This window comes from Mesoplodon densirostris, chromosome 2 (assembly GCF_025265405.1).
Source record: "Mesoplodon densirostris isolate mMesDen1 chromosome 2, mMesDen1 primary haplotype, whole genome shotgun sequence".
In the NCBI taxonomy this organism is placed as follows: domain Eukaryota; kingdom Metazoa; phylum Chordata; class Mammalia; order Artiodactyla; family Ziphiidae; genus Mesoplodon; species Mesoplodon densirostris.
The window spans coordinates 163,040,992-163,064,807 of record NC_082662.1 but is presented as its reverse complement, the minus strand read 5'-3'; the positions used below and the strand labels follow the sequence as shown (position 1 = coordinate 163,064,807).

At 41.3% G+C, this 23,816-nt stretch overlaps 1 protein-coding gene and 1 long non-coding RNA gene across 3 annotated transcripts in view; one reads left to right on the top strand and one right to left on the bottom strand.

The window, feature by feature from the left end:
* The window catches only part of VAMP4 (vesicle associated membrane protein 4), a 31,440-nt gene extending 28,875 nt beyond the window's left edge, over positions 1–2,565 (bottom strand). Inside the window, exons 1-2 of one of the 2 annotated variants that reach the window (XM_060088582.1) lie at positions 2,405–2,565; positions 1,631–1,865 (exon numbers count right to left, since the gene is read on the bottom strand). The gene's annotated coding sequence lies outside the window, so the exon portion shown is untranslated. The remainder of the gene's footprint in view (positions 1–1,630; positions 1,866–2,404) is intronic. The other variant, XM_060088581.1, reaches the window with a different exon arrangement.
* Positions 2,566–2,675: 110 nt separating this feature from the next.
* Positions 2,676–23,168, top strand: LOC132483299 (uncharacterized). The gene is made up of 4 exons (XR_009531061.1): positions 2,676–2,755; positions 3,069–3,231; positions 4,513–4,568; positions 22,810–23,168. It is a non-coding gene; the product is annotated as an uncharacterized LOC132483299 (long non-coding RNA).
* Positions 23,169–23,816: the final 648 nt, after the last annotated feature.

Here is a 23,816-nt window from a genome sequence, read left to right as displayed (position 1 = left end):
TTTCCTCATCTGTAAAATAGTGATTTCTAGGCTTCTGCATGGAGTTGGGATATATGCAAAAACATTCTGTCAATTACAACGTCCTGTTCTAATGCATAACACTAGGTGCTCCAAGAAAAGGGGTAAGTTTGGAAAGTACTGGGTTAAACAAAGCCAGGTTTTTTGTTTTTGTTTTTCTGGTTTGCTACAGAAAGTCTCACAGTCTTTTATATACTAATTTGCATTATGATTTTCCAGGAAAATGCTTGAATATGCAACATATTCAAAATTTTCTTGAGAAAAAGCTGACATGCAAATACGAGTTTCCAGTATCTTGGACTAGAAGATGGATGAATAATAAGAATAGCTAAGGTGTACTGAATGTTTTACTATGTATCAGGCACTATGCTCAGAGATTTACACACATTTTCTTTTACTCTTTACAACACTCCTTTGAAGTAAGCACAAAGAAACTAAGAGAAAACTAAGGCTTGGTAAAAGATAAGTAACTAATAGTGTTAGTCACTCTACTGATTGAAATATCAGAAACATAGGCCTAAATTATTAATGGCTGTGCATGATCAATTTTAATATTTATCCAATTAGTTGTCTATCAGGTTATACAGTTCTGTTCTAGAAAGACCACTTCCCTGTAACAACCCAGCAGTCCTCTTTCCCTTTCCACAAGAAGAACCTCTAAGATTTTTAAGTATAATTAGACATTTGTTGGTTAACATCACACACTTAAAAAAGAATAAACAAGCCCAGAGTCCAGTTTCATAAACAAAATAAAGTAAAATTTTAAGTTGACTTCCCATCAAAACAAATTGATATACTTTTCTTTGATAAGAAATAATTTTCCAAACCAGAAACTTAACCACTTGTAACAAAAACCAAATACTTGCTACCTAAGTAACAGCTCTAGAGTTCTTCATTCTACAATATTTCTGTCACGTACATCCGGCATCTGACCCATTTTATTCCTCATACTTTGATTTCAGAATAATTCATTCATGCAGAAATGTTACAGAATGCATGGAGAAACAGATGACAAAGGAAGCAACCGAAGAACTAGAGCTTTTAATTATACCTATATTTTATTTATATTTTAAACCCTACAAAGGGTCTGCTTCAATATCCAAAAGCAAATAACAGGCCGACTTACATAACATCTTTATGAAATATACAGTAAAGCTACAAGTTTAATAATGAGCAAACCCAAATTCAGGTCCCATAATCCAAGAATCAGCTTCATGAAGGCAAGAAATCACTGTCTGACAAACATAAAAGCCATCATCAGCAAAGCAGCAGGCAGATTAATTAACTGTGCTTGATGAAGCACAGGGTAAATGATGATATTTGCACCAAATGACTAGTAGAAATAAACAATGCTCAGAAATTAGATTTATACATACTCTACCTAAGAGTTCTCCTGTACAAAATACATATGAATTCAGGTGTTTGTGTCTAGGTATATATGTAAATAAGAGAGCCTTCAAGATGTATTTCAACATCACCAATACATTTTTAAAATGTCACATCACCATACGCTTCTTATGCCATCATCATACGTTTACAATTTCATGTATGTATTTTTTGAAGAGGCAGTACTTTCTGTATTCAATGGCTTTACAAGTAATAAACTTCTAACCTGTTGTTTAGCAAATGTTGGCTTCTTTTTTGCTTTATGCAAACAACAAGCACACCAAACCCCCTAGTATTTCATTTCACAAAAAGCTTGAATCTGGGCAGAGGCTTCCCTTTTCCCAGCCTGCGTTCCCTTTCTGACTCCTCTTCCTCATCTCTCATCAGCAGTCTTGGTTGGTGCAGTTTCACGGAAATAAGTGACTTGGATGGACACAGCCTGGAGATGTTATTCACAAAACCTGTCAAAGTGTAATGATTCACCTCACCTTCCGGTCATTATAAACGCAGCGGGGTTGGTGCTCTCTCTCCCAAGCTTTTTAATGGTGAAACAAATCCACCCCTCCAGCAAGCAGCTCCATTCACATACACCCCGCCCCACTCCCACCCCATCTGTCGCACCAGGCCACGTCCCCCGACATCTCCTAACTCTAGTCCTTTCTGCCCCAAGATCCCCACTAGCAGTCCGGGCTGCCTCCCACTCTTCTCCAATCTTCCCCAGCCCCACCACTGTTCTCTTCCCATTTTCCCAGAGCACCCTACAATTCCCATTCTTCTCCCCCTTAACCGCTCCCCATCGCACACCCCTGTCCTGGTCGCCCTTCCTCAGGGAACCCCCGGTCCGACCCCAGCCTTTTCCCACTCTGGGCTCCCTCCACTGCCCCCGAGGCCGGCCCCACTGCCCGACGCGGACGTTGGGGGCGGCGGGGCAGGCACTTCGTCTCTGTTTCCTTCCTCCGCACATAAGCCCTTCCCGTCGGGAACAGGCGGGCGGCCGTACCTGCGTCTCCCGGGGAGCTCCGGGCAGCTCTCCGGGGCGGGTAGCGCTGGGCGGGCGGAGGAAGGAGTAGGAAGCGGAGGAAGAAAGCTGGAAGGGGGAACACAGTAGGCGCGCAACCGGCGCCTGCCGCTCCGCCGCAACTGCGCCCCCGCTCATCGAGCCGATCGGCGCTCCGCAGCCTGGCGCCAGGCGAAGGGAGCGGGTCCAGGCCGCGGAGATCGTCGAGGGAGTCGATTCCCCCTTCCGCTCTCTACCTAGAGGCCCTAGCAGACGCGAAGTTTGGATCCCCGGAATGATTTTGTTCTTTAAGGGAGGAACAACAGCCGCGGGCTCCCGAGGTCCCAAGCCGAGGTCGGAAGTTCAGGGGAGGTGGAGGAAGCTCTGAGAAGTCACGCAGGGTGGGGAGCCTTAGGGCTTGCTCCTGGCTGGGGTTGATGAGGCCTTAATAACGTGGTGCTTTGTGCCTGGTCCATCCCCCGGGCTAAGGCAGCCTAGCAGAAAAACGAGGATGGCTCGAAGCCTGACGATCGGCTTCGGCTCGTCTTGGGCCTTTCCTGAAGTAGGAGATGTGTGTGATCCCTTGTTTATAGCATCAGAGTTAGACTGATGAGAGATCTTCAGGAGAGAGATCTTCAGGGTTACTAATCCAGTCTCTTTATTTTAGACATTAGGAATCTCTCGTCCAAAGAGATTTACTTGACGTTGCACAGCTAGTTGGACAGGTTTGGGACGAGGGCTCAGTGTTCTTTCCCCTGTATGCTGTAGAGTTCTAACCTAAAATAACTGGGTCCAGACACCAGGCAGACACCAGAGCCTTCAGATTTCAGGTGGGAATTCACTCTTGCACGTCCATTCCACTGTTCTCTTGACGCCGCCTACCTCCCCTCCCCCCAAGTTAGTAGCCTATTTAAGCCTGCAGAGGCTGGGCATAGTAATCCAAAACAATTCAGTTTCGTTTTTGTTTTCTCTTGTTTGTCTTATTTATCCATTCCTCCCACACACGCCCCAGCTGGATTGTTTTATCATTTTTTTCCTATCAATTTTTTTGCTACACGTCATTTTTACTAAATATCTTTGGGTCCTTTGTTTAATACAGTGTTTTGATTTAGTGCATATGTAAGCCAAACAAACACTAATTGAAAGATACCTTGGCTAGGGCAATGACTCAAGTTAATTACGTAGAGTTGAACCACCTGAAAAGCTTTAGAAACGGAGGATGCCCCGCACTACTCTGAAATTCTGATTTAATTGGCCTGGGATATTGAGAAACAGTAAGCCATAGGTTGTCAACTGAAGCTTCTGAAAGCCTGATGTTAGACTCGCTCATCATCTGTGAGTCCACTACTCGGATCCAGGCTGACTTGGACTGAAATAGTCCACCTGGAAGGGAAGTTGCTTATAGGGTGTTTCTCTGCTTGGGCATGATGATGAGACTAGCCATCCACAGATAACCCAGAAGTTTTTTGGTTTGTGTTTTCCTGTCCACAGTTGGCTTTATATCTGCATATCTGCTTGCTATGGGTGTTTCCCTGCATTGGTGCCTTAGCCAGTTAGAGCTTTAACCACTTACAGCCTCTGCCCTTCTTACAGAACAACTTAAGGCAATATGATTATTGAGCTGTACTGGCATGTCATTGCACAGCTTGTATGAATAAACCATTCTTTTTGGTTTTTTTAACCATAGTTCTTTAGTTCTGCCAAATATTTTGGTATAATTGGTTTGGGGAGGGCTAATGCAAGCCTCACCCTTTAATCACCTGAGCAAAGTCTCTGACTATCCCCAACATTTCTGAAAGCTTAGAAAATGTCCTTTTACAGTTAATATGAATCAGATATACCAGTTATCCTGAAAGAATATAAATAGCACTGGACTTAAAGTCAGAATGGGGTTCCAGTCTCACCAATTTGAATTATTTGATTATCTCGTACCCTATTTTCTCTTTCTTTTTTTTATTTTATTTTATTTTATTTTTATTTTCTCTTTCTTAAGCTCCAATTATTCAGATGTTGGTCCTCTAATTTTCTTATTTCTCTTTCAATATTAGACCTTCACCCTTAGTGGGGCCTAATATCCTCCTCACCAGAGATCCTTTGTTCTTTCTTTTCAGAGATCCTTTCTTCGAGGACTAAATCTCTGGACTTCTGCTGGGATGCAGAAGGGAATGTAAGCATCTGATTGATTCTTAAATAGGCTTTCTATTATTCCTTCTGTTTTTAGCCCACACCATGCTCAGAGGTATCTGGTGCTTTCAGTTCCCTTATGTGGGGTTTAACTGTGTGAATCAGGTTGCTTCATGACCTGCTTAGGATTCCTGTTTCTCAAGTTGGCTAAGATAATTGCCACTAATTCAGATACTTGCCAGGTTTCAATATTTTGTTGCTATTATCTTCTCTCCCATGAGGCAGAAAAAAATACAAATCAGTTATAAGCCTGTGAACAATTGTCCAGCATCAGTCAAAATGTAAATCAACATAAACAATGAAATATCATTTTTAATCTATCAGTGACTGGGAAGGAAGGAGTTCAGCAGATCTACAATCAGTTCTGTCCCTTTAGAGGGAAATACTCCTAGGAGAGCAAGCAAGCATGCAAGTCTTAAAAGTATGGTAATAACAGACTTCCTGGCTACAAACTAATATTTACTAGCAGGAGAGTTTGTATCTATGGAATTCCTTTAGCAAGATGTCCTTGGGCTGGGATTGATTACAGAGACCAATTGTTGATCAGTTAATTTAAAAAGTCAGTTAAAGCAATAGGTCATAAAAATGGCAGATATACTTTAACTTTTTAACTTTTGAGTCAAATGTGTAATTATACATTCACTCACTAATCTTTGAAGTAGGGCCAAGACCTTTTATCTGAGCATGAATCTGTTTGTTGGAGCACCTCATTGTCTTTATTATAAATTACTTTGTTTAAATTTTCTTTTTCTTCAAAGCAGAGCAAGAACTTAAAGACACATTTGAAGCAATTTGAGTGCCAAGTCAATCTAGATTTTGTACAGTTTTTTTCCAAAGTTTTAAAGATTTTTCTTACCCATATCTAGTTCTATAGTAATTTATTTGTTGTTCACCTTCATCAATTTCATGGAAACAACTTTTTATTGGTATTTCATTGGTTTGAATATTTAAATTCCATAAGTATAATAAGAGGCATAAATATTTTAGGTTACAAATACAAAGTGACTCTTGATAACCATACAGCTCAACTGTTTTGGTGAGGAAGTACACAGGTGTATCATATAGCTAACCTGTTAGCCTCTAAGCTGTTAGTGCTGAGGGCCTTGGTGTTATGTAAATATAGTTAGCTTGTTTTACTTTTGATTTTGAAAGGATCTCAAACTTACCAAAGAATAAATACAAAGAACTCTTGCAAACACTTTATTCAGATTCACTGGTTAACATTTTCTGATGCCAGGCTCCACTCCTAATTGAATTTCATGGCTCACAGTGTGAATAATACTGAAAGAGTTCAGCCCAGTCTTCTCTCTCCTAGTAGATGAAGGAACAGAGGGCCAGAAAGTATACTCAACTTAACTCAAGGGGGTTGTTAACATTTCACTTCATTTACTTTATTCTCTCCCCACCTCTTTCCCCACCTAATTATTGAAAAGTTACATACATCATGCGTGCTTACCCCTAAATACTTCAGTGGCTTTTCCTAAGAACAAGAACATTCTCTTCATCACTATGATTCAATTTTCAAATTCAGAAAATTTAACATTGATACAATACTATTTTCTAATAAAGCTTCCGTATTCAAAGTTTGCCAGTAGTGCCAGTTGTGTCCTTTGTGGCAACAGTGAGTACAGTTCACAGAGAGAATGTACAGTAATGAGTAACAGAGCAAGTGGGTTAAGTGGAGTCTGGTTTTTAAAGAGAGACTCTACTGTAGTTTAATTTTTGTTAAAAAAATATGTAATAAAATGGAATGTCCCCTATGCTTTCCTCATGGAATGTTAATTCTAACATTATGAGATGCTTTGTTCCTCTCCTAACTTCTTGTTTATTGATGTGACATGTTACAAGCATTTTATCTTGGAGAAGTTGCCTCCCACAAAGATGGCAACAACAGAGACCTGTGTGGTAATATGCTCTAATTGTATTATAAATTTATTTGCTACGTCTCTGAAAGTTAAACATGGCTACCACTTATTAAATGCCCATTTTGTTAAACACTATGTTCAGTGATTAACATATGTTATTTCAGCACAACAACCCTCTGATAACAAGTATTATTTTTTTCATTTTATCAATGTGGAAACCAAGGTTTTGAGATGAATTATGTAATTTGTCCAAGGTAAGAGTATGGTAAAATTGGGCACATTGGTAAATATTGCAGAGCTATAAGTTTAAATTAAGATGAGATAAATATTTTATTGAAATGGGTTGCATGCTTTGCCCTTAAAATAGAAATTAGACAATTTATTCTTAAAGCATGGTAAAGGTGGAATCTGTCAGGCTTAATGTCTTGTGATGATCTTATATGACTAAGGAGGCTTTAGTCTGTTGAAGGTCAAACACAACTTTAATTTCTTGCTGAAGACAGAAATATTAATCTTGGGTGTTATATCAAAGTGAATAAATTCGTCCATCAGCTATGTGACAAGTATTCTGTTAAAGTCTCGTGATATAAAGATGGTAAAGTGTTTTCTGTCCTCCAAGAACCCACATTCTTACATAGAAACACAAGACTAAGCAACTATTGAAAACTGAGTAAAGTTCATTATAGATTCAAGTGAACAATGGAATATATACTTATATATACACACACATATATGGATATCTTAGCAAATAGTATTGCCTAAGGTGAACTGTAATATCAAAACTGAATTACTTGTAGGAGTTTAACAGTAAATTAAAACCACAAGTGGAATCAAGCAGACATGCTGATACACCTCAGGACAAGCAAGAGGAGGAATCCATTACTATTGCCAGGTATGAAGAGGCAAGAGAAGGGTCAACAGAACAAAGCAAGAGCCACAGTTGTAGGAGAGGGGCTATCTGGCAGGAGCCATGGTCCTAGATAGAGGAATCTTAGCCATTGCTAAGACAGCTCTGACCTGTTCTCCTCCTACTTCTCTTGCCAACTAAGTGAACCCCATGGAAAGACAAAAGGAAGGTGATAAAGTCTTCCCCTTCCCTTAAATGCACTGTTCTTTGGGGAAAGTGTTTTAGCATTCCCAGAGCATGGGAATCCTCAGCTTCAACTATTATCTCTATGAAGAAGAATCCAAAGAAGAGTGTATATAAGGAAAAAAAGCAGAATTTAGGAGAATGTCTGTGTTTAGGGGTGAGAGGATGAGGGGTGTTCAATAAGAAGTGGTCAGAGCAGTACACAGAAAAACAGTAGAGACAGGACAGTGTAAAAGAAGGAGGAGGAATGGTCATTAGCACCAAAAACTTCAGAGAAATTGGGGGTGGGGGGAGGGAGGGGGAGGGAGGGAGAGGGGTGGGGGGGAGGGGGAGGGGGAGGGGTGGGGGGAATGAAGGCTAGAAAAAGCCATCAGATTTGTTGACTCGCAGACCACTACTGATCTTCAGGAAGTGTTTCAGTAACATTGTGGAAGCGGAAGCCATATTGTAAGAGCTGATTTTTTAGGGGAAATGCAGATTATATATTCCTCTTTCAAGAAATTCAGTTGTAAAGAGAAGTTGCAACTCAAAGCAGCAATAGGGTTAAGGTACCATCAGAAATAACTATGTTATATTTAGGAATGGGGAATAAGGAGCCAGTGTGAGAATGAGATTGAAAATGCAAATCAAAAGAAGAAAAAACGCCAACGGACATTGGAGTGATATCTCTGAAGAGGTGGGGGATCAGGTTGGAGAGTAGCAGAGGGGAGTTCTGGGCAAGATGGAGAGAGAATACCTTCTTGGAGGCATTGGGGAAAGAAGTCATTGATGATGAAGATATAGAGATTTTGAAATGGAAAAGAGAGAAGTTAAGCAAACTCATAGACTCAAAATGATCAGTGGGCTTCCCTGGTGGTGGCGCAGTGGTTGAGAGTCCGCCTGCCGATGCAGGGGACATGGGTTCGTGCCCCGGTCCAAGAAAGATCCCACATGCCGCGGAGCGGCTAGGCCCGTGAGCCATGGCCGCTGAGCCTGCGCGTCCGGAGCCTGTGCTCCGCAACGGGAGAGGTCACAGCAGTGAAAGGCCCGCGTACCGGAAAAAAAAAAAAAAAAATCAGTGAAAGGCAAACAAGGTCTTATGTGAAGGGTCAAGAAAGCAGTGTTGGAGTTGGAAGCTTAAAGAAAAGCTTTCCGGACGCACAGGCTCAGCGAGCATGGCTCACGGGCCCAGCTGCTCCGCAGCATATGGGATCTTCCCAAACCGGGGTATGAACCCCTGTCCTTTGCATCGCCAGGCGGACTCTCAACCGCTGCACCACTAGGGAAGCCCCAAAAATAGCTGCTTTAACAATGGTGAAATGGTGAACAAAAGGAAATTCTCAGCAGCTGTGAAGATCCAGGCTAGAATCGTGATTTTGACTGCTCCTTTAAATCAAGGACTCTGTCTTAGATTCCTTCTTATCCTCCGTGGTACCTTGCACAGAGCAAGCACACAATAAATATTTATTGATGATTCTAATTTTTAAAGTTTGCTTTTGAATGAGAAGAAAAGATAAGGGAAAAAAGAAAAGGGAAGTGAAAGCATGAGAGAATGTTTTATATGGCCAGTGTATGGGAATCCTAGAAGCACTTTGCCTGCTTACTGACCTTCACAAAGTCACTTACTTTCAATAGTACTGGTTTCATTTCCCAGGGAGCAAAAGAATGAGTAATCTCCGCCTCCTTATTGTCTTCCAAGAATATCACAAGCCCTTAGTAAAATAATATTTACATATTCTTTTGTTCATGTTATAAACAAGATAATATACAATTTCTCCATTTTTAAAGATTTCCTGTTCTTTTCTCTGTACTGTTTTATTATTATTAAAAGTTGGCTAACAAGAGTTTGGCCTATTGCCATTGATTTTCTTTTGGCATTTCAAGAAAACAGAAATGAGAAAAAAGTATGAAAAATGAAAATTTGTGACTTACAAAAGTAAAATGAAGAAAGGAAACAGAGGCAATTTGATTCCAAGTCTTATTAGTCAATATCACTGTCTTTTAAGTATTTAAATAAATGTTTATGTTGGGATTCAATAGTCATTTCACCTTATCAGTCTACCTGAAGTGCACTTTAATTTCATAATCTGGACTTCCCTGGTGGTGCAGTGGTTAAGAATCTGCCTGCCAATGCAGGGGACACGGGTTCAAGCCCTGGTCCGGGAAGATCCCACATGCCACGGAGCAACTACCCACATGCCGCGGAGCAACTAAGCCCGCATGCCACAACTACTAAGCCTGGGCTCTAGAGCCTGCGAGCCACAACTACTGAAGCCTGCGTGCCTAGAGCCCGTGCTCCACAACAAGAGGTCACCGCAATGCGAGGCATGTGCACTGCAACAAAGACTAGCCCCTGATCTCTGCAACTAGAGAAAGCCCGCGCGCAGCAATGAAGACCCAGTGCAGCGAAAAATAAATTAAAAAAAAAAATTCATAATCTATTTCTAGGAGGCACTCTCTCTTTGTATTTTACCCATAAAGTGTAAACAAACAAAATGCTTTAATTTAAAAAAAAATGTTAACTGGAAAACACCTTTCTAAGTCATCCATAGCTTGCTATATCATATTCAGTTTTTCCCTATGTTGTAGTAGATCACGTCTCTTTTAATAATTAATAATAGAACAGTTTTCCTTCCGGCTCTGGTTATGTTGTTGTTATTTTGAGTTTATTAAGCATCCAACTCTCCCCCACTTTAAAAGAAAAACAATTATTTAACCAGAAAACTTCATAGCATCTTTTCTGTGACTCTGAATTCATCATGTTAGCTTACATTACAGTGAATGCCTCAATGTCAGGAAGGTCCAGGTCTGAAACATGGTATACGAGATTAACTGTGGGAAAGCTAACTGGCCTCAAGCTCAATGACAATCATCCCTATGGAATAATTTTAAGAAAAGTTTTTGGCAATTACCGTGCTGCCTTTCTCCCTCAATCCTTTACAGATGAATAACAAGTTTTGTAACTATTTTCTAAAATGTCGTGGTAGTAAATTTAATAATGGACCTGTGCTTAGAATTATTTTGAGAGAATTCTTGAGGAAGTTTTCGTGACCAAAGAATTCATCATTATGTTTTGAAACTTGTTTACTGCAACACAGTTCTAAGAGTATACTCTTGAAGAAAAATGTGTTTACATTTTTAAAGTTTTTCTTTTTTTTAAAATGTGTGCGCAAATCTTTTGAGTCTGCACTAGATCTCAGGGTTCCGGCACTGACACAGGGCTGCAGAGATGCAACTGAGTCACATCCAGAACCAGTGTCAGCATCTATGTGCACAGACATATTTCCCTACCTGCTCTTGATTTCCAGGCTACTCTTTTTTTTTTTTTGCGGTGCGCGGGCTTCTCACTGTTGTGGCCTCTCCCGTTGCGGAGCACAGGCTCCGGACGCGCAGGCTCAGCGGCCATGGCTCACGGGACCAGCCACTCCGCGGCATGTGGGATCTTCCCGGAGCGGGGCACGAACCCATGTCCCCTAGCATCAGCAGGCGGACTCTCAACCACTAGCGCCACCAGGGAAGCCCCTCCAGGCTACTTTTGATTTCAGTTGTTGTATTTTTTGGTTCCAGAATTTCCATTAAAAATAGATTCTAATTCCCTGGGGAAATTATCTTTTTATCATATTTTAAAAATATTTTAATCAAATTCCTTGTCTGCTAATCTAATACCTGAATTACTGGTTTCTATTATCTATTTTTTTTCTTGGATTTTGGTGATATGACTCTTATCTCTTGGTATACCTAATAGTTTTTGATATTCATTTGATATTGACCATTGAATATAAAATAACCAAGTATTAAAAATTAAGTAGAGACAATTCTCTAGCCATCCAGCGGTTAGGACTGCTCTTTCACTGCTAAGGGTGTGGGTTCAATCCCTGATGGGAGAACTGAGATCCCACAAGCTGCACGGTGTAGCAAAAAAAAAAAAAAAGAAAAAGAAAAAGAAAAAAAATTGAGTATAAAATATTGAGTATAAGAAAGAACATCAATGTGATGTTATTCCTCTCCAAAGTGGAATCACTCTCATCTCTGCTGGATAGATAAAGATGCTAAGCGGAAAGCTTCTGAAAAACAGTGATTTTCTCATCCTAACCTCCCACCCCAAGTAGCTTCAGCATTCAGCAAAATTTTGTGGGGAAACCATCTGTGTCACTCAGTTATTCACTCTTCCCTTCTCCCTGAAATCCTGGCTCTCCAAGATTTCAGCTTTGTCTCTTCAGTCCTGTGAGAACCCAAAATGTAAGTGCTTTGTTTGTTTGTTTTGTCCCCCAACAATGACCCTTGACCCAGGCGAAGCCCCGATGCTCAGCATCTTGCCTTGTACCCAGAATCTATAAGCACCTCCAGCTGGCAAAGGAAAAAGCTCACCATTTTGCAGTTCCTCCTCTGGAATCTTGGTCCCTCTACTCTTGTTGCTCCAACAGCTCTTGCATTGCTTTATAGAGATGCTTTTTCTACTTATCTGGCTTTTCCATTTATTCCTAGAGGGAAAATTGGTGTGGCTCAATTTACTCCGTCAGACCTGAAAGTAGAACTATATTCAAGCTACTCTTAAACTACTATAAAGAGATAAGCTCACTTGCCGTGACTACACAAGAAAATGGGAGGGAGGGGTTTCTGAAAGGGAGAGTTTCTTAAGTCCTCCCACATACAAGCTGGTAGTTAGAGTGCATTACTTATTATAGGCTCTGGCTGGGAGGTGAGCCAGAGTGAGAAGATCCTGGTTTCTTCAGGCAATGAAGGCACATTCAATCAGCATTGTTTATTCAGAAATACTTGGGTCAGCTCCCCTTTGGCCACATATTACAAAGTTGGTAGAAAGAAAAGTAGGGTCTCCTTTTACTTTATATTTCTCTTTATATATAGGCTGTATCTAAACCTTTTTACGCATGATATATACACATTTATCATTCCTATTTTCCTTTATTACGGCAGTGAATTATTCGTTTTTCATTTTTAATCTTTTTTTTTAAGCAAAGAAATGATCACACCCTCTGTTGACACTCATTTCAAAGCCTATAACACAATCCATAAAGTTGTTCTCAGAGTCACAGTCACACTTCACTGACATCGCAAATCACAAGGGCTCCATTACCATAGTTCCCTGCTTTAGGTTCTATGGTCACAAGTGGCATGTGAGCAGTTAGTTAGAAGGAATGAAATTATGTCATCAAAATACCTTGAACAGATACATTTCAAACTTTCTTCAGAGGATGAAAAAAAAGTGAAATAATAAATCTTTCCCTAACAACGTTTTTTAAAAATGTAGTCAAGTTTTCTCTATGGACTAAGCCGGCCTCTGTGGTTTATTCTTTACATAATTATAGATTTAAGGCAGCACCAAAAGCACAGGAAAAATTCTCGTGACCATGAAGCATCCTTCATGGCCCTCCTATTGAGTGACAGGCACTGTGCATACACATTATGTACCAAGAACCTTGGCGATCTAGTGAAATCTAGGAACCTCTTATTAAAATAATATCTCTAAATGCATCAAAATACAGAATTACAAAGGAAGGAAATTTATAATGCTATAAAATGTTTTAAAAGAAAATTTGTGATACACTAAGATATATGCTTCTTTATTAACTCATTAAATAAAATCTAACGACAGGCCTAACATCTACCATGATTTTGAATTAGTAATGAGCATAAACAATATTTCAGGATATCTATGGTTGTAGTGTGATATGAAAATCTTAGTGATTCCTATCACTAGAACTGCTGAGGGTTTTGGGGGGCTCCATTTATAGTTGAAGAAAATGCTAATATCCGTTAGAGATTACTGAAAATAAAGATGTAATTTCTTTCCCATCCAAGTTCACAGACCCTCTGAATTCTGTCCATGGTCTTCAAGGCTGCCCTGATTTAAGTATTTCATCCTCTTCGCCAAAGAGTGGATGGCCCCAAGGACACTGCGAGGTTTCTTTCTTTTTTTTTTTTAATTTATTTATTTTTTAGCTGCTTTGGGTCTTTGTTGCTGCGCGCAGGCTTTCTCTAGTTGCAGTGAGCGGGGGCTACTCTTCGTTGTGGTGCGTGGGCTTCTCATTGCGGTGGCTTCTCTTGTTGCAGAGCATGGGCTCTAGGCGCACAGGCTTCAGTAGTTGTGGCTCACGGGCTTAGTTGCTCCACAGCATGTGGGATCTTCCCGGACCAGGGCTCGAACCCGTGTCCCCTGCATTGGCAGGCGGATTCTTAACCACTGGGCCACCAGGGAAACCCTGGGAGGTTTCTGAGCAAAGAACAAATAACTGTTTCACGCCTATATATCCAGGCATGGAAGTTTGCCCTTCCTGATTAGAATATTTTTGCTTATTAACACGCTCATAGCTCTGCCTTGCCCAAAGTCCTTGCACCATTCCTGAAAACCTTGGAGTTGGATGGAATTTTAAAAGTCATCCGGTACAATCAAAATGTCCTGCCCTAAAAATAAATATTGAGTTCTTGTTATGTATCAGGTCCTGTGCCATATATGTTACTGCACCTGATTCTCACAGCAACCCCATGAGGCAGGTGTTATTAGTTCTAGTTTACATAGACTCATTTGTTCATTCAGAAAAAAGTGTATTGAACATCTGTTGTTTATCTGTTACTAAACTAGGTGTGTGATTTAAATAGGCACAGTTGCTGTCCTCAGACTATCATATAGCAGGAAAGAAAGGCAGAAATAAATTACATAACTATATAAGTGTTTTGTTAAAAGAACAAACAAATGGCTGAGAATAAGATTCAAGGGGAACCTATTTCAAAAGATAGGGTTGTCAAGGGAGATCTCTCTGAATAGGTAGCATTTAAGTGGAAACTAGACGTATGAGAGAAACCAGTCATGCAAAAAGCAAGAGAAAGAGTATTCCGGGCTGAGAGAATAGCAGGAGCAAAGGTTGTTAGGCAGGAAAGTTTGGCTTTTTTTTTTTTTTTTTTTTTTTTAATTTTTGGCTGTGCCTCGCAACATGCAGGATCTTATTTCCCCAACCAGGGATCGAACCCACACCCCCTGCAGTGGAAGCGTGCCAGGGAAGTCCCAAGTTTGGCATTTTTTTTTTTTTTAATTTTTTTAAATTTATTTATTTTTATTTATTTATTTTTGGCTGTGTTGGGTCTTCATTTCTGTGCAAGGGCTTTCTCTAGTTGCGGCGAGCGAGGGCCACTCTTCATCGCGGTGTGCGGGCCTCTCACTGTCGCGGCCTCTCTTGTTGAGGAGCACAGGCTCTAGACGCGCAGGCTCAGTAGTTGTGGCTCACGGGCCCAGTTGTCTCGCGACATGTGGGATCTTCCCGGACCAGGGCTCGAACCCATGTTCCCTGCATTGGCAGGCGGATTCTTAACCACTGCACCACCAGGGAAGCCCTCAAGTTTGGCATTTTTAAGAACAATTTTTAAATTGTGGTAGAAAATATATAACATAAAATTTATCATCCTAACCATTTTAAAGTGCGTAGTTCTGTAGTGTTAACTACATTCGCATTATTGTGCAACAGATCTCTAGAACTTTTTCATGTTGTAAAACTCAAACTCTGTACCCATTGAACAACTCCCGTTTCCATTCTCCCAAACCTCTGGCAATGACAACTCAACTTTGTTTCTATGCATTTGACTACTTCAGATACCTTATATGAGTGGAATCATACAGCATTTGTCTTTTTGTGACTGGCTTATTTCACGTAGCACAATATCCGCAAGGTTCATCCATGTTGTAGCACAAGTTAGAATTTCTTTTTTAAAAAGGCTAATATTCTATTGTGTATGTATACACCACATTTTCTTTATCCATTCATCCATCAATGGATATTTGGGTTTCTCCACCTCCTCACTATTGTGAATAGTGCTGCTATGAACATGAGTGTGCAAACCTTTTGGAGATTGCTTTCAATCCTTTTTTTAAATGTATTTATTATTTTATTTAATTTATTTATTGTTTCTGGCTGCATTGGGTCTTCGTTGCTGCACACAGCCTTTTCCCTGGTTGCAGCTAGTGGAGGCTACTCTTCCTTGCGGTGCGCGGGCTTCTCACTGAGGTGGCTTCTCTTGTTGCAGAGCACAGGCTCTAGGTGCGTGGGCTTCAGTAGTTGTGGCTCACAGGCTCAGTAGTTGTGGCGCACAGGTTTAGTTGCTCTGTGGCATGTGGGATCTTCCCGGACCAGGGCTTGAACCCACGTCCCCTGCATTGGCAGGCAGATTCTGAACCACTGCACCACCAGGGAAGTCCTGCTTTCAATTCTTTTGGATATATACCCAGAAGTGGAATAGCTGGATCATATGGTAATTCTACCTTTAATTTTTTTCAAGGAACCTCCATACTGTTCTCCATAGTGGCCGCACCAATTTACATTCCCACCAACAGTGCACAAGGGTTCCAAATTCTCCAAATCCTCAGTAACACTTGTGAGGGCCCAGGCTGCCCAAGCCCTGCTGCAGAGGCACACACTGCACAGATACATGAGGCAAAGTTCAGGGCGACCAGGGATCTAGAACAGGGCAAGGGTCTAGAGATACCAGGTCATGGAAGGGGCATATGCCGAGTCCAAGTCCTAACTTACCCAATGGGGAATATTCCCCCTGAAGACAGATCTCGAGGTGACTTGACTGCCTTGCAAGGGAAGGAGGGCTGGGCTGACTGGCTAGAGTATCATCCAATAAGAGACACCTGGGAGTCCTGGTTGCTAGAGAGGCTCAGAACCCACCAGGCACCAAGTCCAAATGGGGACTGACTATCGCCAGTTTAAAGCTGCCACGTCATAACGATTTTCAGGGGTTGGGCTCCTTCCACACTGGAGGCTATGCAGGTAGTGGGGACTGGCCAGAGGGAGCACCACAGACCTAGAAGGCCCTGCGGGCCCAACGCCAGTTGGCTGAGTGCATACTGGGCATGCTTGGGCCACCCAGGTCAGGGTAGCTGTGTTACCATGGCTGTTAGCCTTGAGCTCTAACCCTCCCCCTTCCTTGAGGTAACTAAGCTATGGAGCAGTGGTATCCTTGTCTTACAGAAAACCACCAGAAGAGAAAAACAAGAGCCCACCAGAAGTGGTTAGAACCAGCTAGGCCCAAGATGGCAGAAAACCTGAACTGCAGAAGACCTTGAGCCTCATTATAATACATTAGCATGCTAAGTAACACACCCATCAGCGCCATGACAGTCACAGTTGCCATGGCAACTGCCAGAAGAGCCCATACAAGGACTGAAAAGGGGCATTGTCCCAATTCCGAGCATACCCCACCCCTGTTCTCAGATGTCATGAATATTCCTCCCTCTCTTTACTGTATTCCCTTCCTTTTACCTTGATGCTCCTATATATGTGGTATCTCAACCCAAGCTGGGTTAAGAAGTTGATTTGTGAACTAGGTTCCCGCCTCTCCATTCTCTGGCCACTGAATAAAGTTGTGCTGTTTCAGTCACACCATAGGTTTTGTTATTGGCTGTGCAAATCCGAATGGAAAAAGAACCTTCGAGGCAGGGGGCTTTGGCTGGGCCAGGGCCCAGGTGGAGCTCCATACGACCAGTTCGGTAACAGCCAGAAATCTGGAACAAGGCAGGTGTCAGGAGAGGCAGGTCACAGGAGTAGAACTATTGAGGGTACAAGTCATCTGCCTAATTCTAAGCCCTAACCTACACAAATATGCATATTCCCCAAGGTAGAGCTAGAGGAATCTGGTCTTGCCAGGGCGTGGTTGGCCGGGCTAGCCAGAGTATCTGCCAATAAGACACCCTTGGGAACTATGATTTCTGGAGAAGCCCAGGACCCTGTCAGGCAGCACATCCAAATGAGGACTGACTGTCATCAGTTTAAAGCTGCCACCTCAGAACGATTTTCAGGTGGTGGGCTCCCTTTACCCTGGGGGTTATGCATGTGGTTGAGAACTGGCCTGAGTTTTACAGGTCTGGAGGGCCCTGGCTGCCCAAGGGCGGCTGAAAGTGTACGTGCTGGGCATCATCGTCCAACAAGATCAGCTTGGTTGGAACCTGGAACAGGGCAAGTGTCCGGAGAGGCCAGGATATTAACCTCTTATCAGATATATGACTTGCAAATACTTACTCCCATCCCACAGGTTACCTTTTCATTCTGTTTATTGTTTCCTTTGATGCACAGAAGTTTGATGTAGTCCCATGTGTATATATTTGCTTTTTTTTTTTCTTCTGGCTGCGTTGGGTCTTCGTTGCTGCGCGCAGGCTTTCTGTAGTTGCGGCGAGCAGGGGCTGCTCTTTGTTGTGGTGTGCAGGCTTCTCATTGCAGTGGCCTCTCTTGTTGAGGAGCACGGGCTCTAGGTGCACAGGCTCAGTAGTTGTGGCTCATGGGCTCTAGAGCGCAGGCTCAGTAGTTGTGGTGCACGGGCTTAGTTGCTCCGCGGCACGTGTGATCTTCCCAGACCAGGGCTAGAACCCGCGTCTCCTGCATTGGCGGGCAGATTCTTAACCACTGCGCCACCAGGGAAGTCCTGTATTTGCTTTGGTTGCCTGTGTTTGTGGTGTCATATCCAAGAAGTCATTGCCAAATCCAATGTCATGAAGCTTTCCTCCAATGTTTTCCTCCAGGAGCTTTATAGTATTAGGTCTTAACTCAAAATGGATTAAAGATGTAAACTTTATTTTTGTATTGATATATGGTGAGGATAGGGGTCCGACTTCATTCTTTTGCATATGGATATCCAGTTTTCCCAATACCAAGGAGTTTGGTATTTTTGAGGATGATGGAGTAGGCCAGTGTGTCTGGAGTTTGGTAAACAGAGAGAGTGGTAGAAGAGGAGATCGGAGATGTAGGCAGGGTCTGGGTCATGAAAGAACTTTATAGAACATGGGAAGAGTCTAGATTTCATCCTCAATGCATTGTGAATCCACAGGAGAGTAACATAAGCAGATCTGTACTTTAAAATTCTTTTTTTTTTTAATTTATTTTTTTGGCTGCATTGCACGGCATGTGGAATCTTAGTTCCTCGACCAGGGATTGAACCTGTGCCCCTGCAGTGGAAGCACAGAGTCTTAACCACTGGACTGCCAGGGAAGTCCCTATACTTTTAATGATCATTGTTTTCCTCAAAAAGTTAAACATAGGGTTATCATATGATCCAGCAATTCCACTCCTAGATATATATCCTAGATAATTGAAAACACACATTCATACAAAAACTTGTACATGAATGTTCATAGCAACATTATTTATAATAGCCAAAATGTGTCAACAACACAAATGTTCATCTATCAATGAATAGATATACCACATTTTGTTTATCCATACGATGAAATATTATTCGGCAAGTAAATGGAATGAAGTACTGTTACATGCTACAACATGGATGAACCTTGAAAACAAGTGAAAGAAGCCAGTCATAAAAGACCACATACTATGTGATTCCTTTTTAATAAAATCTCCAGAATAAGAAATCTATTGAAACTGTAGATTAATGATTGCAAGATGGTGGAAATATTTTGGAATTAGATAGTGGTGATGGTTGCATTGCATTGTGAGTATACTAAAACACACTAAAGTATACATTTTTAAATGGTGAATTTTGTTATGTGAAATATGTCTCATTGGAAAAACAGCTACATATTTTTATAAATCACTGTGGCTGCTGTGCAGTAAATGGATTAAGGCTGGGCACGAGCAAAGGAGGCAAAGGAGGCCATTAGGTGAAGGATCAGAAGGCAAGAAGTTTGACAAAATTCACATACTGAGAAACTGCTAGATCTTTCTGATTCCAAATCCCATGTTCTTAACCTCTGTACTACATAGTTTCCTATTAAATGACAGGGGTTTAAATTTAGCCAAGGCTTCCCTTTCCTGCCACCTTTCTCCAGAAGTGCGCACACCACATTTCCTGAGGACTTTTTTCTGTTGAGTTTTCAAACATCAGAACTGTTGCTCGGATGAAAGTTCCACATACTGGCGGAAACTTTTTCCTTCTTTGTATCAGACCAATGAGCATAAAAGTACACTGTTCAAAGATGAAATGCATTAAGAACAGTAAAAAGTTTGGCACCATCATTTGCGATGCTTCTTAGGGGAAGACCTTCCTTGAATTCTCATGGCAAGAAAAGTGCTTTCGTTTTAGAGAAGGATTACATATAACTTTTTCGTTGGACTAAAGGGAATTTTGTTCTCCTAGTTTCTCTGAAGTTCTCTGGATCTGAATGTTAAAAAAAATACCTTAGGTGGAGCACTTAAGAACTTTTTATTTATTAAATGCTGTTTTAAAAATCCCTTTTTTTGGTGGTAGAAAAATATTTTGTTATGGACTGAGGACAGAGAGCATCCAATAAAATGGGATACATGAGTTGTTCATGGTAGATGTGCTGAGTACTAGAGTTTGATTAAAAAAAAACCAACAACTTGTTTTCCAAGAGTTTTTTCTTTTCCTGCAAAATAACTGAAATTTAGAATAAAATTATGGAGAACATATTTTAATGGTTTAACCTTGTAATCTTTCCCAGTAGCCAGGCTGCAAAATACAAAGATGAGATCCAAAAGGAGGGCTTTGTGAGCCTCCCCCTGTAGGGGTCCAATGCACCAGGCACAGGCCATTGTCTTTGACATCATTTCCTCATCTTTCCTGGCTTTCTAGTTTTCCAAATGTTATTGCCAACTGGCCTTAAAGGTAAACAACTTGCCATGTATACTATGCCCTTTGCTTTCCCCCCATAAAAGTGGACATAAATGCTTTGTAGTCGGTGCATTTCAGAAAACGAGTACACTTACAGAGGTCTACAGTGATAGAGTAGGAAACTACCAAGCAAAGAAAATCCTGGGAATCAAGTATAATACCCAGAGGCAGGCATGGCTTAATTCACTCAGCCATGTATAACTTTTTAATTTATTTTTAAACAATTGGAGTTTTGCCTTAGTTATGTGTATGTGTGTGTGTGTGTGTGTGTCTCCATCCCATGAATTCAAAGTAATATATGAGAAAATTCTTGGCAAATTGCAAGTGATATACAAACTAAAAAAATACTATTATGATTATCCCAATCTTAGGAATCCAAAGTCAGCTAAAGAATGACTTCAGGTCAACAAAGGTTGATGCCAGCTAATAAAATGGTACAACATTATCCTAGGATGTCATGTGTTTCTTGCATTGTTCCAAGACATAGGAGACCATTTATTTCTTAAGTTCTCAAAGGTGGAAAACAAACCCATTTGCAAAGGAGACTTCCAGTGTGAAATAGTTTCCAGCATTGTACAAGCCACTCCCTGTACACCAAGGAGAGATTCCCTTTAAACAGTTTTATATCCCACTCATGAAGCCTTTTCATGTCTTGGACTACGAACTCCAATTGGATACCACTGACAGAATTTGAGAAGGGTATGAGCCCCGGGATAGGCATGCAGGGTGAGGAGACTAGCTTTTAGCTCTGGCTCTGGGTTTTACTAGTGTGGTGACCTCTAAATTCCTCGTAGCAACAGTTCTACAAATGACACCCTGTTTCTTTCTATAGATGATTTCCCCAGTCATCCAGAGGCCCAGGTGGAAGTCATTGTGTGCCCCTCAATCTTTTATACCCTCTATACAATCAGTCAACAAATGCTTCAGTTCTTCCTAAGAACATCTCTCACATTATCAGTTCTTTTCAACTGTAACAAACCTGGTTCTCCATTGGCTTCTTGTGGCCAAACAAGTTTAATCCAAATGCTTGGAATAGAAGAATTCTATTCTTCTCAAAACCTGACCTTCACTTTAGTTTCTAGCTTTATCTTCTGTTGCTCCCCTCCCACTGTAACTTTCTGCCCAACGATACACTCCCTCTCCTGTTTAGGCTGTGTATTCGTTTCCTGTTGCCACTGCAGCAAATTACCAAAAACTTATTAACTTAAACAATACAAATTTATTATCTCACAGTTCTGCAGGTCAGAAGCCTGACAGGATCAACTAAAATCAAGGTGTCCACAGGGCTGTGTTCCCTCACAGGCTCTAGAAAAGAATCCTTTCCCTTGACTTTTCCAGCCTCTAGAAGCACTTACCTTGGCTCGTGGCCCCCTCCCCCATCATCCAAGCCAGCAACTCTGAGCCAGTCCTTCTCTTGCTGCTCCCTCTCTGGTTCTCCCTTTTCTGCCTCCCTCTCCTACTTCTACCTATGTCATCCTGATACTACTGGAACAAGTTCAGGTGTGCAGTATTTACTGAAGTAGTCAGATTACAGAATCTTTTAAAATCTTTTTGTCCCTTCCTCAGGAAAGCCTTCTCTGGTCGCCCCCCAAATCAGAAGATGTCTCAAAGATATCTGCTCTTGTGGACTCTTATATTTCTCCTTCACAGCACTTATCACAAACCCTCATTACAGATTCTTTTTTGTAATTGTTTGCTGTGTGCTTTCCATACCATTGTCTTGCTTACCACTCACTGCATTCTTAGCTTTCACCATAGTGATTGGCTCATACTAGTCCCTTTAAATGTTTGTTGATTGAATCAGTCCTTGAGGGGAGAGGGCAGAGGCTGTGTTGTTTTGCTTCTTTGGTATTGGGGAGCACTTCAAGCACAGTGTCCTCTGCTCTCAATAAGTGCTCTCTGAAAGAACGCACGTCACATCCATTAGGAATGCTGCATGATGTCATAGCTGGAGCCACTCAGAGGCCCCTTCCAGCTCACCTTATCTTGGGTAGAGAGGAAATAATGTGAACTCAGCAAGTGGTACATGAAAATAGATTTTCTTTGAGGTTCTTGTAGAGGGCTTTTAGATTAACCTTTTAAAATTGTGGAGTTGGAACCATATCCATTTTGACTTATCTCTTAATTATACTTTAAAACAGTAATTCTCAAAGTGTGGTCCCTGGGCCAACGTTGTTGTTATCACCAGGGAACTTGTTAGAAATGCAAATCCTTGGGCTTCACTGTAGACCTGGTGAATCAGAAACTCTGGGGCTAGAGCTCAGCAATCTGTGTTTTTATGTCTTCCAGGTGATTCTGATGCATGCCAAAGTTTGAGAACTACTGTTTTAAACCAAAGTTCAAGTCTAGTTTAATCTATTTAACTAGTAAGAGAGTCTGCTTGGCTATCTATGCCAGTGAGGTCTAAAATAGCCCAGACTACAGAAGCTCAATTCCAAGCCTACCTGCCCTCCTTGAGACAGGATGACAAGAGTACAGCCATTTTGGAAAAGGACCAGGGAACCACCTTGGGCAAACAGGACTTGCAAGCTAAAGAACAAAGACCCAGAGGGCCTGTGTCACAAAGACAAAAACCAGGCTTGCAGGAATAAAAAATTAGCTTTATCTCTGTTACACTAAGGAGTATACCTAGTTGCCACAAGACAAGAAGCTCAACTATAAATTTTAGCCATATCTATTCCTGTGCTTTCTTACAGAAAATTCTCATGCATTTCTTTCTCCTCGGAGAAGCACTCTCTATTCCTGATAGCCACCATGGAGCCACCTGTTGCTGATCAAAGAAGTTTGATTATTTCTGAAAATTATCAGTGATCATGAGACAAACCCTCCGTTTTGTTATACAGTAGGTCCCCTACATACGAACCTTCAAGTTGCGAACTTTCAAAGACACAAAAGTGCGTTCCATCAACGTCAGGCGTGAGTGAAATTGGAGCTTGCCCTCCATCTCCTATTGCTGATGATCCTTCAGCTCCACCATCTCCCACCTCCTCTCCCTCCTCCAGTCAGTAACTCTTCTTGCCTGGTCACTCGATGCCAGCCCCTGTATGAGAGCTGTTGTACCGTACTACTGTACTTTTCAAGGTACTGTACTGTAAGATTAAAAATGTTTTCTTTATTTTTTGTTTTTTAATGTATCATTTGTGTGAAAAGTATTATAAACCTATTACAGTACAGTACTATATAGGTGATTGCATTAGTTGGGTACCTAGGCTAACTTTGTTGGACTTAAACGAACAAATTGGACTTAAGAACGCGTTCTCAGAATGGAACTCCTTCGTCTGGAGGAGACTTACTGTAAAATCAACTTGCCCCTTCTATTCTGAGAGCTGGTGCTTTTTTTTTTGCGCCATCCTTGTTATGTTCAAGCTATCTCTTTAAATAAAAAGATTTGCTTGCCTAAGAGTCTTGTGGAGGCGATATTCATTTCTATGGTATTGCTGTCCAAGAATCTGGAAAGAGCCCAGTAACATCCTCAGTCTGTAAATTCCTCCTGCACTCTATAATGCTGTGAAAAGCCCAATGATGCACATATTTTAAAACAGTGCCATTCACAGGAACTTCCTTAGGGTATTTGGATAAGATGAGCATCTGAAAACATAGTACGTTCATTAAATACATAAAATAAGCTGTAGTAACTACTTTTAATGGTTTTTTGTTTTATTTATTTATTTATTTTGGGCTGCATTGGGTCTTCGTTGCTGCA